Source organism: Stenella coeruleoalba (genome assembly GCF_951394435.1).
Source record: "Stenella coeruleoalba genome assembly, chromosome: 21".
NCBI classification, from domain to species: domain Eukaryota; kingdom Metazoa; phylum Chordata; class Mammalia; order Artiodactyla; family Delphinidae; genus Stenella; species Stenella coeruleoalba.
Genome location: NC_137167.1, coordinates 30,800,668 through 30,820,520, shown reverse-complemented (window position 1 = coordinate 30,820,520; position 19,853 = coordinate 30,800,668). Strand labels below are relative to the sequence as shown.

Genomic DNA, 19,853 nt, shown 5'->3' with positions numbered 1-19,853 from the left:
CATAAATTTAGGCTTTTAATTAGATCGATTTCAGTGAGAAATTTCACATGTAGAAATTTTTTTAAACCATTCTATGATATACCAAGATTTCTGAAATACAGTGTTCTAAAAATCAAAACATGGTCTTTAAAAACAGTAGCACTACACCGACTGCCAAAATGTTCATGTTATGATACACACCCTTAGGGAAATAGTTGGGCCAGCCTTACACCGTTGTACTAATCCATCGAATCCACTCATAATTGTTAAATAAACAACTTAGCTTTACATTAGACATGGGAAGTGGGGGAAGTAACAGATACTTGGAAAGACTGGGAAATTATTTTACAGAATTATTACAAGAAAGAGTCTGAGCTAAGGATGAAATAGAGTACACAGGACCCATGTGAATTAGAAAAATTGTGTAACTGCATGAAATGGTTAGTTTACTTACAACCTTTTATATTTATATCTTTTTCCCCTGCATACTACTTAGCTCACTAACTTGCACTTAAAATACTTAAAATACCCTCAGAAATATCTGAGGAAGATGTTATATCAAGAAGTGCATTCTTGTGTACTTAGAGCAAGTCCACTGTAAGAACTACATGGAATTTATTTTCATCTACTTCCCTATGGGAAAGGATAAAACTCCAAACAGCCATAAACATGGAAGTTCATCCTCAGGATACCATCCGAATTTGGGGATTACAATAGAAAGAAGCCATGCGTTAGGAGATAATACTCAGGCGGCAAAATAAACATGGCACACTTTCATTATAACCACGGGATCAAAGGGGATGCAACCTACATGTCAGCTGACGCCTTTGTTTTCCTGCAGGGGAAGGTTGATTTCTGGAGTACAACCACTACCCTCAACATTTAGAATTAAATGGGTCCCCTATACATGAGTTGCAGGTCATTCAAATTATCTTTCATTATCAATGACAAATTATCACATTAGCCGGGAAGTCACCTGATATCATTTCCATGTTTAAAGTACTCAGGGTACTCACACCCAGCAGTGTCAGGCACAGCACAGATGTTCAGTCATTGTCTTTTACAGGTGGCTAATTGGTTACTGAGGATGTAGAGGCAATATCCCAAAAAGTTCTGTTCTTTGTATGCCAGTCTCAAAAATAGCAACTGATTAGAAAGCTGAATCTGTCATAGAGACGGGATTCATATTTAGGACAGGATATCTTGTTTCTATATAATATCATGTGTGTAGCTACTTATTATATCTACTCCCCTTATCAAAGTAAATTTAAGCAGTATGCTTACCTTATGGTTGTTATTGTATGTTACCAACTCTTCTCAATACAGAATTTCATAAAATCTGTGCAAAAAAGATTAGCGTAACCAGTACTCTTTCCTGGACCCTGTGTCTCCCAGTCTATGACCTCCTAAGGACTGAAGAAAGACATTACCCTCTCTTCCAACTGAGCCCACACTAACCCTTCACAATAATGCTCCAGATATACCAGCTCCAAAACCCCGTCTTAAAGGCTCTAAACCCGCTTCAAGGATTCGTTTGGACCCCGCAAGGGTCAATAAGCCATTGGTATCTACACTCCTAGGTCCTGGGGGTGGTCAAGGGCCATCTGTTTGTTGGATGTGTAACGTTTGGTTGGAGCTTGGAAATGCATCTGGGCTGAAGTATCCATACTGAGGCCTCTCAGGTGGGGGACAGAGCTGAAGATGAGAAAAGAAATGCCCAGTCACTAGCCAGAGGCCAGCTCGAACTCCTGCCAACGATCTCCATGCAAGAACTTGCAATGGTCCAAGACATTTAAATTCAAACTTGCATGTCCCAGTTATAATAAAGGTAAATTTGTTGAGACAGGAGAATAGAACATATTTGATGTAACATGCTATTAGCTTAATTTACAATTTCTAGATATTTAGCCAAATATTATGTGGGCCTACCTCTGTACTTTTGCCCCAGACCCTGCCAATGTTAGAGTCAGGCCTGCAAGCAGTAATATGCCTACAGCTAAAACCAGAGTCGTTTCTCTCTTCTTAAAAGAATCAAGTTGCTTAGTAAGACTGTGAGAGAGTAGTGATGCATTAATAGGAAAATGGCGGGTAGATCTGTATCCTACTTGACGGTAGATTTAGCCAATGTAGAAGGGCAGCCTTGCTCATATGTCTTTGTAAGCACTAGGAAATGACTAACATGAGAAGATAATTTTTCAAAACTCTACTTTTTAGCATGACAGCTATCATATTTATTAGAAAATAAACGTCTTCAATGCTATGCTTCTTCCTAACAAGATCCACATGCAGAAAGGTTAGCCACAGAAAGAAGAAATCTACTTGTCAAGGTCCAGGTTCTCAGAAGGAAAGCCTGCTTTCATTTTGTAGCACAAGGAAATTTTCTCTTTATCATCCGTAGAAGTGCTTGTTAGCGAGGTTGCACTTGCAGAGATTCCTGGTGGAAAACCCTGGTAAACAGAGACTGCGGCTGCGTTTCCACACCAATAAGGAAAAGCCACTTGCCAGTGTAAACTGGGGCTACATTGTTTTAAAGCAGGGGCAGCCTCTCTTATCAGAAACGGACAAGGGAAAAAAAGGAAAATGGGAAATCTCAAAAGCCCACCTCTGCTGAGCAAAGCAAATGCCGTATCAGTTCGGTTCGTGCTGTAAGGATGGACATTCTGACTTATAATAAATCTGAGGGGTACTTTTGCTCTTTAAAAAAAAAAGGAAAAGGAACTGTGGGACCTGGTAGGAAAGGAAACTGCCAGTGAGTCCAATCTACACAGAAATCAATTTCACACGGCCATAATTCAAGGAAATGGGGCGGTAGGTAATGACGTGGACATTCATTTTGCTTTATAAATTTGAACTTTCTTCTTGGCTACTGTAATATTTTTTGGAAACAGCTGGGATTTTTTTTCCCCTCTCATCTCCCTCGACAAGCACTTTTGCTAAACATGGGAACCTATGAAACCTAGATTCACACTGTGACTCATTACTATTGTTTCCTTTAACTTTCCTCACCATCTCGTCCTGCATCGTTTCCCTTTTCTCAAGAATAAAAAGCAGTAATGAGAAAAATCACTGCTTTAAAACGTACACTAAACACATAGTGAGAAATAGAGTAAGGTAAATTCTCTAATTTTGCTTTGACTTTTCCATTAGCACATATTTTGAAATTCATACATAACTGATGTTCAAGTACAGAATTATATTATTCACACAATAAAATGATTAATACACTTTCATTTTTTTCCCCCTCTCCTAGGGCTTGGGAAAGGGACTATAGATTTTTCTCTTATTTCTACTCTTACTGAATGTATATGCTTGAGTCTTTTTGTATATCTGCTGTGAAGAAAACTGTTGAATATTTTTAAAATCACAATAGCAGTGATAGCATTGGTACATTAAAAAATATGTCCAGAACTTGAAGAGACGGGTAGCCCCTATAACTTGTTTATTTGACTCCCAAATTGTGACAACTTTGACTTAAAAATCAATAAACCAACAATGATGCTTGGGTTAACTTTTAAAATATAGACACCTATACCTTACTGGCACCTCGTAAGAGAGGGAAAAAATGGGTCACTTTAAGTCATATGATGGAAAAGCGGGAACCAAAGTGTCACGCTAGGTGTCAGATCAAAGCCTCTCTGACAGAAGGATGAGGCCCACGAGGGCACGTAGATACACAAGGTCATGGTGAGGAGGTAGACCCGGGACCCCCCGCCAGCTCCTTCCCGGGGGCCACGCTCAGCACCTAGGCTTCTCAGCAGCAGGCCTCCGGAGCTTCGACCTGTGTCTGTGAGCATCTGCGCTTTATCTCCTTTTATTTTGTGCACAGTTAGCAAGGTGGATCCTGAAGTCATTGCTTCGTAACTTTATGCTTTGTTGGCTTAGGAAAAGTTTCACAGGGACACTCTGCTTTCGGAGAGCGGAGGAATCCCGTAATCCCAAAATGACGTGATGGGTGGCCCGAAATGGGATGATAGTAAAGAGTCCACTTGTGACTAAAAATCTATCTATACTCTTTCAAGCGCTATTATAAGTGATTGACAGGTGGCGGAGGGAAGTAAAAAAACTGTTGAATTTAGAAGAGACCCCAGTTCTGATTGCCATTCTTGTTTTGAGCAAATGTCCTACCTTCTAAGTCACCAGAAATATACACTGTATTTGCAAAACACTTGTAAAAAGCATATGAATATATAAAATTTTGTTTTCAATTCTTTAAAAAATGATCATTGTAGTATTTCAAATGAAAAATAACTTTCGTATTTACATACAATACACAAAAACCCATATTTCATGGCATGGACTCATTTGAACAAAACTTTCATATCACTAGCATTTGTAATGTAAATTCAAAAGTCAAGAGATCTCTACATTATTGTATTTTAAAAATAGTCCTGAAAAATAATAAACTATAAGGACCTAAAGTCTCCCACAACTTGATTGAATACCTGACATCTCTTTAAAAGTAGTGATGTGGGAACCTGGGAAGGAGGGGGTTTACTTACCTCTATTGTACGTCTCTGGCATTGAATATTCAAGTTCATGCAGAAAGCAGTGTGCTTACTTCACTGGGCATTGATACCGTGATAGCAGTTGTGACTTTTCATGGGAATATTGCTGCAGAGCAACTGCCTGAAAAGCTCATCAATCAGTGTTTCTCAAACGCTAGCAGCTCATTGGTACAGTGTCCTCCCAGGGAGCATGCATCTCCCCCTCCCCTGCTTCATCCTGCAAGTTGCATCTTGTCCTGGACCGACATTATCATTTCCACAATCTTTTCTTGCTTCTTCCTTTGTTATGATCTGTTCACTTTCCCACCTGGCCTACAGGTTAGAGAACTGAGTACTTGGTCACTTCTAAAGTGGACAAAGTGTGGGACTTCCCTGGTGGCGCAGTGGTTAAGAATCCGCCTGCCAATCCAGGGGACATGGGTTCAAGCCCTGGTCCTGGAAGATCCCACATGCCGCGGAGCAAATAAGCCCATGCACCACAACTACTGAGCCTGCGCTCTAGAGCCCACGAGCCACAACTACTGAGCCCACGTGCCACTACTACTGAAGCCCCTGCTCCTAGAGCCCGTGCTCTGCAACAAGAGAAGCCACCACAGTGAGAAGCCTGCACACCACAACGAAGAGTAGCTCGCTGCAAGTAGAGGAAGCCCGCGTGCAACAGCGAAGACCCAACGCAGCCAAAAATTAAATAAATAAATAAAGTGAACGAAGTGTGAATCAAGGAGAGACAAGAGTGTTGTTCTCGTAACTACTGATGCATGCATCAGTAACGAAACATTTAGGGTATCATTGGGGTCCATGAGGAAACCGCCTGATATAAAAAAGTCTTTAGAAATCTATTCTGCATACTACTGTTATGTTGTAAAACTTTGCATATCAGGTTTTCAAAGTTTAATGATCGCCTATTTTCCTACTCAGATTACTAAGCCGTATAATGTTTTTTCCATAAAGCCATTCAATTGTTGTTCGGTATCCAACTCAGTTCTTCTTTCCTGAACTTTATTAGTTTGGCATTTCTTTCTCACTGATTGTTTCTGTGTTCCTGATGAATAGCTGCTGTTTGATACACATACTTTAAAACTGGCTTTTTGTATTCAAAAGCTGCATAAATGATAACAGAAGCCAAAAATTTCTAAATAAGTAAAATGGAGAGAAATTGGGTGTTTTTTGTTTTTCTGATTGCAATGACCTGTAGACCAGGATCTATGTCAGGGGCAAAAGCAGGGTAAGCTGAGATCCCCTGGGAAGCATTCGACCTCAAGAGTCCATCAGGAAGAGCCACCAGCTAGGAAGATAAATGCCTATATTGAAGTATAGCATCCAGTCCAACTGTTTCAACAAGCTAATTGAAAGTACAGGAGTCAAAAACAGCCTTGCAGAGAGATGACCCATTCTCCCATAATAAATTCAGCATCTGCTGACAAAGAAAGACTGGTAATGTTGCTCCCTTTAATGAATATACTCTGAGGGTCAACAGCTAATCCCTATTAAAAGGAGAAAGTATCAATAGATTGAAAACACAAAGACAGTTTGAGAAACATCTAAGGATACACAGACTCTTGCTTGCAGTATATATTTTTTTAAAGAGTCACTTCCTCACTTTTAGAAACTAACGAAAACTTACCTTGTATAAGTTAAGCTTGTTTTTATAAATGTGCCCCAGCTAACAAGCCCGAAGATGGCACCAATGTCTGGATATAATGATTATTTGTTATTGCAACAGGAATGATTAAAAAGCACATTATTTCACACATCTGCACAAATATACACCATAAACCGCATGACATCTTTTTATTCAAAACTATAGAGTGAACTCACAACCTTACATCGGCATCAACGAGGGATTTGTCCTTTCTCATGAAACCACAAATTATTTTACCACAAATGCAAATTTAAATTCCCTGCATGTCTTCTCTGTTTTCTCATTTATCTCCCAGTTACACATTTTGGAAACTGAGATGGAGATTCTTTTTTTAATTAAATGAGAAAATAAAAATTCATCATTGCCTGAGTACAGTGAATCCTCGAGTCCCCGATAGGCTAATGGGGAGAATGATTATCGCTACAGTTCAACAAACATATCACTTTGACATAATAACTAAAGGTGATTTCTCTTCAGCTGGTCCGAGGCAGGTGAGAATAAACATGGACTAACTGAAGAGAATGAGCGACATCTGCTGGATGATAAGAGAAATGAAAAGAAAAAAATTCAAGTATGTAAATGCTCACATTTCACCATCCTAGAACCCACTGATGTCTGAAATCTGTAACAAGAGAACAAAGTTGGTATAAATCCTTGGGAACAAAAGGGTAACGGGGTGTGATGGGAGGAGTACAACGTGTAGGTTGTAGTATTGTGGGTCCAATCAAGGGAGCTTCAGCCCCCGAGCAGCCATGCGACCTCTATAAATACCGTGTTTCTGTTGCCTGTGATTTTCTACATCTTATTGTTGATTTCTGTAATCTGTGGCTTTCCACAGGCTTGACTCTGGCTGGGTCTGTGCAAGCAATCACATGAGCTTTGCAAATCTAGGACCAAGAAATTCACCCAAACCAATCATTAGAAGGATCAAAACAAAACTCAGCCCCCAAATGGGCAGACACACGGCATCAGACATTGCTCATTCATCCCTTAAGTTGCGCTTTCTTTTTTCAATTTTAAAAGCTATTTCTTAATGAGGTAACAGGATAACTCTTTATTGAGAGCCTATCCTGTTATTTCATTTAGGCTGTCCTGCACCTCCATGATGTAGGTATTCTTAACTCCTTTTATAGAGAAGCTGAGTGTCAGAGGTTACACAGGCTGGAAGGGAAGGATCTGCCACTCACTCTTCAGTTCTACCTGACCCCAGGTCTGCACTTTTCACTCTACAAGCTGATTCTGGGGACGTGGTATTTTCGTATCTTCCAGTGCCAATGCCATTTCATGCCACTTTTTAACTGTACAGCCTTTATTAAAGACAACAGATAATTGTCCATACACACTGACCGAAGACCTTGATTCTTTACTCATAACTTGGTCCTGCTTTGGACATTGTCTGTAAGCAATTGCTTTGCAAAGACCCTCAGGCCAGTTAGGTCGCACTCAGCATCTTTCTTTCTCAAGAGCATTTTTAAATATGGTCTGGATCCTCAGTTTCTTTATTTTTACAGTGATGGACATGGATTAGGTAATTCCTAAGAGCTCTTCCAGCTGTGTATACACAGAAAATAAACCCAGACCGAGTTGCTGGCTTCCTTCTTGTTCTGTAATCACCCACTCTCAGAGTCAGTACATATACATTGTACTCCTCATTCCGTCGTTGAAAGAAGTGCTTTTTACCTTTTAGAATTTTTATTTTTGTTTACAGTATCTCATGACAACTCAAGTGAAACTATGTACTCAAAGGTAGTCTATTTTTACTCACAAACAAGGCCGCTCAAGATATTTTCTTGCCCGACTAAAAAATTGAAAAAGTATAGCCCCTACTCTTTCAGTCTTCTGAAAATGAAAACTTTATTTCGTCCAAAAAGGAAAATAGCTGTGATCAAAATTCACGACACATGTACAAATGACCCCAAAACTACATTTTTTAATAAAAAGATCCTTTCTATGAATTACAGGAAAAACATCAGATAATAGCATACCAGCTCCTTAAGTAGTTGACAGGGTTTTCAAATTTCCTGAGGTTACAATTGTTATTATTTTACTTCCAAAATGAATAAAAGTGATCTTAATATTGTTTTAAATACTAATGTAGAAGGGGAAAGTAACAATATAAATGTCTTCTACAATTAGTCAAATTCTTGCGTTAAGATACAGCAGGTCGAATCTTGAACTCAATAGCACCATCTAGTGAAGATAAACCAGAAATGCTTGTTTTCTTTGGCTGTTGGTCCCAGTGCCCAGCAACAGCTAATCCAGCCTCGCCTTCAGGGTGGTGGGAGACTCCCTGCAATAGGTACTTCTTAGCAACAAAAATGTCATTTGCTTTAGAATAACTTAAAGTCCCATTTATGAAATATACCAAACAATTTACCTTACTATTTTAAAAATGTAAGTATCTAATTATGAGCTTATTCTTAACAACCTATCTCACATCATAAAAGATGCAGATAAATGATCTTAAAAGGAGTTGAGTGCTATGTGTGTGTGTGCGTGTGTGTGTGTGTGTGTGTGTGTGTGTGTGTTTAAATTACTCATTCACTCATTTATTAACAGACATACTTAATTTGTAGTTTCTTTTATTTTCTACTTCTGCAATCTTGCATAACTCCCGTGCTGTTTACACTTCTGTGACAGACGTTAAACTGAACCCCATGTTACACCAACTTCCTCTTTCTTGCTCTTGTTACTACTGTTGCTTCCTGAATTATCCAGGCTACCTGGTTGACGATGCAGCCACTTTGCACTGTTACCTGTGTATTGATTACAAGTAATTCTCCTACTCAGAGATCGTCTGAAAGACTGCCATTGCATGATTCACTATGTTCCTTTTTCCCCCTCTTATTTTCCAGCTCAGATATCCTAGAAGCCTGTGCTGCCACTGAGACTCTAGCAGCCTAGGTCACAGAATCTGATTACAAAACCTAGAGCCCCTGCCACCTCCTTGGACCCTGTTGGATCACGAGCAAAAAATAAATATGCATTGTTATTAAGCCACTGAAATTCTGGGATTGCCTGTGCTTGCAGCATAACCCAGCCAATCTTGAGGGAAACAAATGATTAGCTCAATGTGAAACAGATAAGGCAGCTCATAAATCCACTCACCTGGATGAACAGAGACATCTTTACAGGCTGAAAGCAAGTACAGAAGGTCTTGCCCATCTCTCTGTGTTGTGTAATTCCCACTTTCCCTGGGACACCGTAGATGTCATATCCTGGGACACTGTAGACGTCATATCCTGGGACACTGTAGACGTCGTATCCTGGGACACTGTAGACGTCATATGTGACATGAGACTTGCTGGCACATCCACGGAACAAAGGCCTCCCGAGTCGATGCATATTTCCCTCTCTGACCTCAGATTCCTCCCTCGCTTCATCACATTTCTGCTTGATAATTGAGACAAATAATCTCTGTCAAAAGAGGAAACTTCCTCTTAGCTTGTGTGTCTAATGGCAGAGACTCTCAAAAGAGCCAGGCTGCTGTTTCAACTTTCAGGTCAGTGGAGCCATTTCTGTTTCTCCTGGAAAGCAAGGTCTTTAGAGTAGCATAGCCCAAGTCACGAGAACAGAGGTGACAAGGACAAAAAGTGCCGGTTGGTCATAAGGTGTTAAAAAATGCCACCTGTGATTTGGCCAGTGGGGCGATCTTCACGGTTGAGCCCACGGAGAACTGCCATCCCTGCTAACACGGCCACTCTGTCCTGAAGTCAGTGAACAAGAACCAGAGGAGGTAAAGACAGAAGCTAACATCTACAGGACAAGTCACCTTCTCCACTTGGTTATTAAGAGCTGCCTCTTCAGGGAGAGCCCTCTGGTGAGAATTTCCGTGAGTCACTAATGTTCTCACATCCTGGGCCCGTTCCTAGATATCCTGTCCTGTACTCTTCCCCAAGCTTACTTGTCTCCAAGGTTACTTCTTCCAAGCGCTGACCAGTCACCCAAACTACAAGCAATTCCCAAGAACTGGTGTCGCTCCACACTTCTTGCAATCTCTCTTTCCAGGAAAAGTGAATCCTAAGACATACTACTTAGACACCCGGTCACAGAGATTCCCTTCTCCAGTATCCTGAAGGTCACTATAGTTCTACAGTTCATCACCCCTGCCTAATGCAGAATGTCACGGGGGGCCATCTATAAGCCAAACTCAGTTTTTCTCTTCTTCAGATAATTCCATGTCAGGTCGTAGATGTGGATTGAGAAAGGGACAGGTGCCAATGAGTTTACCAGTGCATTCAGGGCTTGTCTGATCCCATATAATCCCTTCAGTTAAATGTTGGAGAGTTGTAACGACTTGAGGCTTAGAGGATCAGACAGAACTTATTTTTGACGTGCCTCTCAAGTTGCACGATTACTGGCATCTCAGAGCCCGAGAGTGAACCAAGAATTATTCTCAAAGCAATATTTACCTTCTGAAGAGAGCATGGCTTTGTTCCAAAACCCTAAGGGTATTCGCTCTGATTCACCCATCAGAGCTCATCACAGACTCCACACAGCAGCCCAGTCAGGTGCAGACTCTGGAAGCACCACTGGATCCACCGGGACATTGTCAGAATTGCTTGCATAGCAAACGTGTTGAACAGAAGGATCTTCTTTTATTCTGGGCCCCATTCAGGCTCTCAGCCTTTGAGTTACCAGGTTATTCAACATTGGGGTTGGAGCAGACACCACAATGGGTTCATGCTGCCTCCTAAGCCCAAGATGACAACATATGAAATGTTTAAAAATAAAAGATGGACCTTAATAAATGAACAAGGACCAAGAGACTTAAAAAGGGGTCGTGGAGTTTATGTTTGTGTATGGTGCTAGGAAGTGTTCTAATTTCATTCTTTTACATGTAGCTGTCCAGTTTTCCCAGCACCACTTACTAAAGAGGATGTCTTTTCTCCATTGTATATCCTTGCCTCCTTTGTCATAGATTAGTTGACCATAGGTGCATGGGTTTATCTCTGGGCTTTCTATCCTGTTCCATTGATCTATATTTCTGTTTTTGTGCCAGTACCACACTGTCTTGATTACTGTAGCTTTGTAGTATAGCCTGAAGTCAGGGAGCCTGATTCCTCCAACTCTGTTTTCCTTTCTTAAGATTGCTTTGCCTATTCGGGGTCTTTTGTGTTTCCATATGAATTGTAAGATTTTTTGTTCTAATTCTGTGAAGAATGTCATTGTAGGTAGGTAGTTTGATAGGGATTGCACTGAATCTGCAGATTGCTTTTGGTGGTATAGTCATTTTCACAATATTGATTCTTCCAGTCCAAGAATATGGTACTTAAATGTAAGACCAGACACTATAAAACTTTTAGAGGAAAACATAGGAAAAACACTCTTTGACATAAACCACAGCAAGATCTTTTTTGACCCACCTCCTACAGTAACAGAAATAAAAAGAAAAATAAACAAATGGGACTTAGTTAAACTTAAAAGCTTTTGCACAGCAAAGGAAACCATAAACAAGACAAAAAGACAACCCTCAGAATGGGAGAAAATATGTGCAAATGAAACAACAGACAAAGGATTAATCTCCAAAATATACAAACAGCTCATGGAGCTCAATATCAAAAAAACAAACAATCCAGTTAAAAAATGTGCGGAAGACCTAAATAGACATTTTACCAAGGAAGACATACAGATGGCCGAGAGGTACATGAAACAATGCTCAACATCACTAATAGAGAAATGCAAACCAAAACTACAATGAGGTATCACCTCATGCCGGTCAGAATGGCCATTATCAGAAAAGCTAGAAACAATAAATGCTGGAAAGGGTTTGGTGAAAAGGGAACCTTCCTACACTGTTGGTGGGAATGTAAACTGATACAACCACTATGGAAAACACTATGGAGTTTCCTTAAAAAAGTACAAATAGAACTACAATATGACCCAGCAATCCCACTACTGGGCATATATCCTGAGAAAACCATAATTAATTCAAAAAGGAACATGTGCCACAATGTTCATTGCAGCTCTATTTACAATAGCCAGGACATGGAATCAACCTAAATGTCCATCAACAGATGAATGGATAAAGAAGATGTGGCACATATATACTATGGAATATTACTCAGCCATAAAAAGAAACGAAATTGAGTTATTTGTAGTGAGGTGGATGGACCTAGAGACTGTCATACAGAGTGAAGTAAGTCAGAAAGAGAAAAACAAATACCATATGCTAACACATATATATGGAATCTAAAAAAAAAAAATGGTACTGATGAACCTAGTTGCAGGGCAGGAGTAAAGAGTTAGGCATAGAGAATGGACTTGAGGACATGGGGTGGGTGGGTGAAGCTGGGGCGAAGTGAGAGTAGCATCGGCATACATACACTACCGAATGTAAACTAGATAGCTAGTGGGAAGCAACAGCATAGCTCAGGGAGATCAGCTCAGTGCTCTGCGATGACCTAGAGGGGTGGGATAGGGAGGGTGAGAGGGAGGGAGGCTCAAGAGGGAGGGGATATGGGGACATGTGTGTGCATATGGCTGACTCTCTTTGTTGTGCAACAGAAACCAACACAGTACTGTGAAGCAATTCTACTCCAATAAAGATCTATTTAAAAAAGGGAGGGGGTCATGGAAATTATAAAAGAACAAAGTAGAACTTTAAGAAATAAAAAAATAATAATTCTATAAATGGGTTAAATATCAGATTAGACACATCTTAAAAAAGAATTAGTGGCCTGGAAAATAGATCTGAAGAAAATATACAGAGGGAACAAAGAGAACAAAATTTGAAAGAAAAGTTAAAGAGCCTTGAAAGACAGAGTGAAAAGAAATCAATCCACAGACACAGAAAATACAACTTATATCAAACAGGAAAGAAAAGAATTTATCAGCAGCCAACAGAGAAAATACAGAATAAGATAAAATGATCAGACTGATACATATTCTCAGAAGCTAAAAGATGAGGCAGAAGATAGAGGAATAATATGCCTTCGTCCATTCAGCCAGCTACAACAAACTATCACAGACTGGGTAGCTAATAAAGAACAAATTTTTACTTCTCTGAGTTCTGGAGGCTGGAAATCTGAGATCCGGGTGCCGGCGTGGTCAGGTAGGGCCGTCTTCCAGGTAGCAGACCTCTTCTTGTGTCCATACCCCTGCACAGGTGTCAGGGAGCTTTCACTGGGGCCTCGTTTATACGGGCATGGATCTCGTTCGCAGGACTCTGCTCTCAGGACCTGATCTCAGGACCAAAGGCCCTACCTCGTAAGGTAACCCCATCACACTGGGCACTCAGGTTTCATCATATGAATTGGGGGCTGGGTGCAGCAGTGCTGAAACATTCAGCCTATAGCAAATATCTTCAAAGAGTTGAGAGAAAATAACGGTCCATCCGGAATTAATCACTCAGCAAAACGTTTCAACAACATGGACAAAGCAACATATTTTTTGATAAACAAAACCTAAGAGCATTACCACCATAATTTTTTCATCAAAGGAACATCTAAGAGATGGACTTCAGAAAGATGGGCAAAGCAGGAAGCAGTGGCAAGTCAGGAAAATGGTACATATATGAGTAAACCTAAACATAGACATTTATAATGATGATGAGGGGTGATGTCAGATTTGTCCTATTTAATTTGAAAAAAGCTAAAATAATGGACCACAGTAGCATGTAGGACACGAGCAGGTGAATATGGCCCAAGTGTGCCGCCTGGAACTCAAAATACAGCCCAGCCGTAGACAAAGACAAAAAATCCCAGCTCTCGTGAAACTTGCATTCTTAAGAATTAATTTAAGAATCATTAACTTAAAAATGTGTTACACATGTATGGCAATATTTCAAGGTTTACATAAATTTTTAAGAATATCAGTGAATTAGGGCTTCCCTGGTGGCGCAGTGGTTGAGAGTCTGCCTGCTAATGCAGGGGACACGGGTTCGAGCCCTGGTCTGGGAGGATGCCACATGCCACGGAGCAACTGTGCCCGTGAGCCACAACTACTGAGCCTGCGCGTCTGGAGCCTGTGCTCCGCAACAAGAGAGGCCATGATAGCGAGAGGCCTGCGCACCGCGATGAAGAGTGGCCCCCGCTTGCCACAACTAGAGACAGCCCTCGCACAGAAATGAAGACCCAACACAGCCAGAAAGATAAATAAATAAACAAATGTGGGGTTTAAAAAAAAAAAAAAAAAAAAAAAAAAAAAGAAAAGAATTAAAAAAAAATGTTAAAAAAAAAAAAAAAAAAAAAAGAATATCAGTGAATTAAAAATGAAATAAAAACAAACAAGGTTCAATTCAAAATAAAACAAGAAATGAGCATAGAAACAGAAGATTGTATATTAAGTACAAAAAGGAGAGAATAATTCCAAATAAATTGATATTCATGATAACCACCAATTAAAACAGAGATTATCAGATTGGCTTTTTTTTTTTAACATCTTTATTGGAGTATAGTTGCTTTACAATGGTGTGTTAGTTTCTGCTGTATAACAAAGTGAATCAGCTATACATATACATATATCCCCATATCCCCTCCCTCTTGTGTCTCCCTCCCACCCTCCCTATCCCACCCCTCTAGGTGGTCACAAAGCACCGAGCTGATCTCCCTGTGCTATGCAGCTGCTTCCCACTAGCTATCTGTTTTACATTTAGTAGTGTATATATGTCCATGCCACTCTCTCACTTCGTCCCAGCTTACCCTTCCCCCTCCCCATATCCTCAAGTCCATTCTCTATGTCTGCATCTTTATTCCTGTCCTGCCCCTAGGTTCTTCAGAAACATTTTTTTTTTTAGATTCCATATATGTGTGTTAGCATACGGTATTTGTTTTTCTTTCTGACTTACTTCACTCTATATGACAGACTCTAGGTCCATCCACCTCACTACAAATAACTCAATTTCGTTTCTTTTTTGTTTGTTTGTTTTTATTTTTTTTTACATCTTTATTGGAGTATAATTGCTTTACAGTGGTGTGTTAGTTTCTGCTTTATAATGAAGTGAATCAGTTATATATATACATATGTCTCCATATATCTTCCGTCTTGCGTCTCCCTCCCTCCCACCCTCCCTATCCCACCCCTCTAGGTGGTCACAAAGCACTGAGCTGATCTCCCTGTGCTATGCGGCTGCTTCCCACTAGCTATCTACTTTACGTTTGGTAGTGTATATATGTCCATGCCACTCTCTCGCTTTGTCACAGCTTACCCTGCCCCCTCCCCATATCCTCAAGTCCATTCTCTAGTAGGTCTGTGTCTTTATTCCTGTTTTACCCCTAGGTTCTTCATGACATTTTTTTTTCTTAAATTCCACATATATGTGTTAGCATATGGTATTTGTCTTTCTCTTTCTGACTTACTTCACTCTGGATGACAGACTCTAGGTCTATCCACCTCATTACAAATAACTCAATTTCGTTTCTTTTTATGGCTGAGTAATATTCCATTGTATATATGTGCCACATCTTCTTTATCCATTCATCTGTCGATGGACACTTAGGTTGCTTCCATGTCCTGGCTATTGTAAATAGAGCTGCAGTGAACATTGTGGTACATGACTCTTTCTGAATGATGGTTTTCTCAGGGTATATGCCCAGTAGTGGGATTGCTGGGTCGTATGGTAGTTCTATTTTTAGCTTTTTTTTTTTTTTTAATGTTTAATTTGTTGAAGACTTCCATTCTTTTTTTTTTTTTTAACATCTTTATTGGGGTATAATTGCTTTACAATGGTGTGTTAGTTTCTGCTTTATAACAAAGTGAATCAGTCATACATAAACATATGTTCCCATATGTCTTCCCTCTTGCGTCTCCCTCCCTCCCACCCTCCCTATCCCACCCCTCCAGGCTGTCACAAAGCACCGAGCCAATATCCCTGTGCCATGCGGCTGCTTCCCACTAGCTATCTACCTTACTACGTTTGTTAGCGTGTATATGCCCATGACTCTCTCTCGCCCTGTCACAGCTCACCCTTCCCCCTCCCCATAACCTCAAGTCCGTTCTCTAGGAGGTCTGCGTCTTTATTCCTGCCTTACCTCTAGGTTCTTCATGACATTTTTTTTTCTTAAATTCCATATATATGTGTTAGCATACGGTATTTGTCATTTTCTTTTTGACTTACTTCACTCTGTATGACAGACTCTAGGTCTATCCACCTCATTACAAATAGCTCAATTTCGTTTCTTTTTATGGCTGAGTAATATTCCATTGTATATATGTGCCACATCTTCTTTATCCATTCATCCGATGATGGGCACTTAGGTTGTTTCCATCTCCGGGCTATTGTAAATAGAGCTGCAATGAACATTTTGGTACATGACTCTTTTCGAATTTTGGTTTTCTCAGGGTATATGCCCAGTAGTGGGATTGCTGGGTCATATGGTAGTTCTATTTGTAGTTTTTTAAGGAACCTCCATACTGTCCTCCATAGTGGCTGAACCAATTCACATTCCCACCAGCAGTGCAAGAGTGTTCCCTTTTCTCCACACCCTCTCCAGCATTTATTGTTTCTAGATTTTTTGATGATGGCCATTCTGACTGGTGTGAGATGATATCTCATTGTAGTTTTGATTTGCATTTCTCTAATGATTAATGATGTTGAGCATTCTTTCATGTGTTTGTTGGCAGTCTGTATATCTTCTTTGGAGAAATGTCTAAGGAACCTCCATACTGTTCTCCCTAGTGGCTGCATCAATTTACATTCCCACCAACAGTGCAAGAGGATTCCCTTTTCTCCACACCCTCTCCGGCATTTACTGTTTGTAGATTTTCTGATGATGGCCATTCTGACTGGTGTGGTGATACCTCATTGCAGTTTTGATTTGCATTTCTCTAATGATTCGTGATGTGGAGCATCAGATTGGATTTTAAAATCCAGCTTTATGCTATTTAAAAGAGACATCCTTAAACACAAGGACATAATAAGGATGAAAGCAAAATGACTGGAAACTGTCTACTGTGGAGCCACACCATCTACTGTTGCCAGACAATTTGTAGTTCAGATTGCCCAGAAAATACCATTTTTTCATCCTGTTAGTGGGTTTGTTTTTCATCTGGTTTTCAATAACTTTTAAAAATTTACTTGTCTTGTTTCAGCAGGAGTGGATTTATCGGCAGTGTGCACACATTTGCGATAAGACTGATTTATTTCCCTTAGTCCCACTCTTAAGAGTTATTTTTTTCCACGCCACTGGTTTCGAGCCTCGTCTGTTCATGAGATTAGATATTGCTTTTTCTTACCTTAACCCTCTCACAGCTTTTGGCAAGTTCTGTGTGACGCAAGACTAAAGGAACCCACAAGTGCACTTTCCTGTGGGTCATTTTTCTTTATGCGTTTCCGTGTTGTAAATCGTACCCATCAGGCCGCAACACGAGGCAGCATGGAATGCGGGAGACCTAGTACTTGTTTTTCTCGGCTCTATCACCAGGGGGCACCAAAGCCCCAGTAATCAGCAAAAGAGGCTCATTTGAGAAAAACCAGGCACCAAGGTGTTGACCTTGCATAGAGCACAGTGCCCAGCTGAAAGCTGTGAAATTACTGGACATGAAAACTTCTTACTGTAAAACATTAACTTTAAAACCAAGAAATTGGGAAAATTGTACTGATGAAAATTACTTCCCTCTCTAGTGATTTCATAGGTTACACTGAACTTAAAATATTTCACGTAGAAGATGAATAAATATATAGGAAATTATATGAATGAGTTATATTAAGTTCTTATATGAAAATATATGAATATATATAGAAAATTATTCTCTTATGCCATCTCACTAAATAATTAAAACAGTGATGCACTGGATATATATTTGCTTCTTTCCCCTATTAATCTTCGTAAAGCTTGTTGGGCCTGAGTGTCTTCTATTAACAAGCTCTTTATTGTGTGATTTCTAGCCAGGGGTACCTGACTCCTGTAGTTCACCAGAAAATGAGAGGTAACCATCACATAGATAAAGCTGAGTAAGAGGATGGATGACACGTAGTAGATGTGCAGTAACTAGTGTTCTCTGTCCTGGTGATGGACATTGTAATGGACTTTGGAGCCAGCTAGACCTGTGTTCAGAACCCCTCCTAGTCTGACCTTGAGCTAAGTTTCCTGAACCTGTTTCTCCACATCTGTATCCCACATCAGTCCTGTTCCTTGGATGAGCCAAGAATCCTTGTCTCGGAGTCTGGCCCTTGCTACTCCCGGGGTCAGGATTTCTCCTCTATCTGACACCCTGAAGTCCATTCTCTCATCTCCTTCAGGTATCAGCTTGCACCCAAACACGCCTTATCCCCCTTCCCCGATTCTTCTTCTCCATAGTACTTATTATGACACAAAATACATCTTACTTCATGTGTTTGCTAGAGACTCTCCCCACTAGACGGTGAGCTCCATGAGAGCGGACATTGTTCTTTCTGCTTTGATCGCTGCTCCGTCTCTAGCGACTAGAGCAGTGCCTGTGGCCAACAGGAGCACAGTAAATGTCTGCTGAGTGATGAATGACTCCCAGGAATGTTACGGCTGCTGATGATGTTTATAGATCACCTAGCATATAATAGGTAAATTGTAGCTGTTATTATGAAATTCTGTTATATTGTAGACTCAATTTCTTGATTCCTATTACAATTTGAACTTTTTTTAAACAAGGAGTCTTGAAATTGATTAACTAGGTCATGACCATCTTTTTGTTTTCTTTTAATGACATGGAAGGGTAAGTGAGCATATGCCTAGAGCCCAAAGTATTACTTTGTGAAACTTCACTTGCAATTTTATGTGTGTGGCAGGAGTGTGTCATAAAAGCACAGGTACCGATATAGACCCACTGCCTTTCATAGGTTGCCCTGGAGACCTTTTCTCACGGAATGTGCCTTCCTGGAAGGGGACTGACCAACAGGAGGCCTTGGATTTGGAAGATCGGTCCTTCTGGCCTCCTGGAGTCATCCCAGCCAGATAATACAGCTCACATTTTATCCTGGAAGCCCTTCAGCATCACCAGATTTAGCACTTGATGCAGCTCCAAGACTATGTCACAGAAACAGACAGGTAAGATCACCTGTTGGATAAAACCATCTGTTTTTCCAGAAATTACGTGCATGACTTTACGTTTTCCCTTGGAGTCCGAGCATCTCTCTGGTTGACGGGTCCTACCAGGGTCGGCCGCTGCACTGCAGCCAGCTGCGCTGAGCCTGGACACGGTTCCGCAGATGCAGTGCGGTTCCCGGCCCACTGCACCGCCAGGAGGAGAATCTTGGCTGCGTGATTCAACGTGACGTGTGCCGTGTGCCCCCCACACCCCTCCCCCGCCTCCCACCCACTTTAGTGTGTTTATTCTGTTATGAGTAATCACTGCGATTACAACATTTTACCTCCTGACTCTATAACCGGAAAAATTTTAAAGGCAGGGCTGAGGACTCCTGCCTTTACTCTAAAAACAAAACGAAAACAAACTTCGCAAGAACACTTAAAGTGTTTGAGATGCTGTCTGTATGACCACATCACTCCACCCCCGGGCGTAAGCAAGCGCGGTGTCTGGCCGTTACAGATGCTGCATAATGAACACAGATCAGTGAAGTAAAACTGGTGAAATCTGAATAAGGCCTACGGACTGTGCCAGTTCCCAGGCTCTGATACGGACCTATAGTTATGTAAGATGTCACCACAAGGGGGAGCTGAGATTAAGGGTACAGAGGACTTGTCTGTGCTATTTTTGAAACTTCCAGTGAACCGTAATAACTTTTTGAAGGATTAATAAAGGCCTTTAAACAATATATTTAGCCTCCTTCCTAACCAACACCCTTTGCAAAACTG

The 19,853-nt window shown here is 40.6% G+C and overlaps 1 long non-coding RNA gene across 2 annotated transcripts in view; it reads left to right on the top strand.

The window, feature by feature from the left end:
* LOC307179811 overlaps nucleotides 1-19,352 on the top strand; it is a 135,964-nt gene extending 116,612 nt beyond the window's left edge. Inside the window, exon 6 of one of the 2 annotated variants that reach the window (XR_013825559.1) lies at nucleotides 18,881-19,352. This is a non-coding gene — a long non-coding RNA (uncharacterized lncRNA). Of the gene's footprint in view, nucleotides 1-8,981; nucleotides 9,120-18,880 lie in introns of those variants that run through there. The other variant, XR_013825560.1, reaches the window with a different exon arrangement.
* Nucleotides 19,353-19,853: the final 501 nt, after the last annotated feature.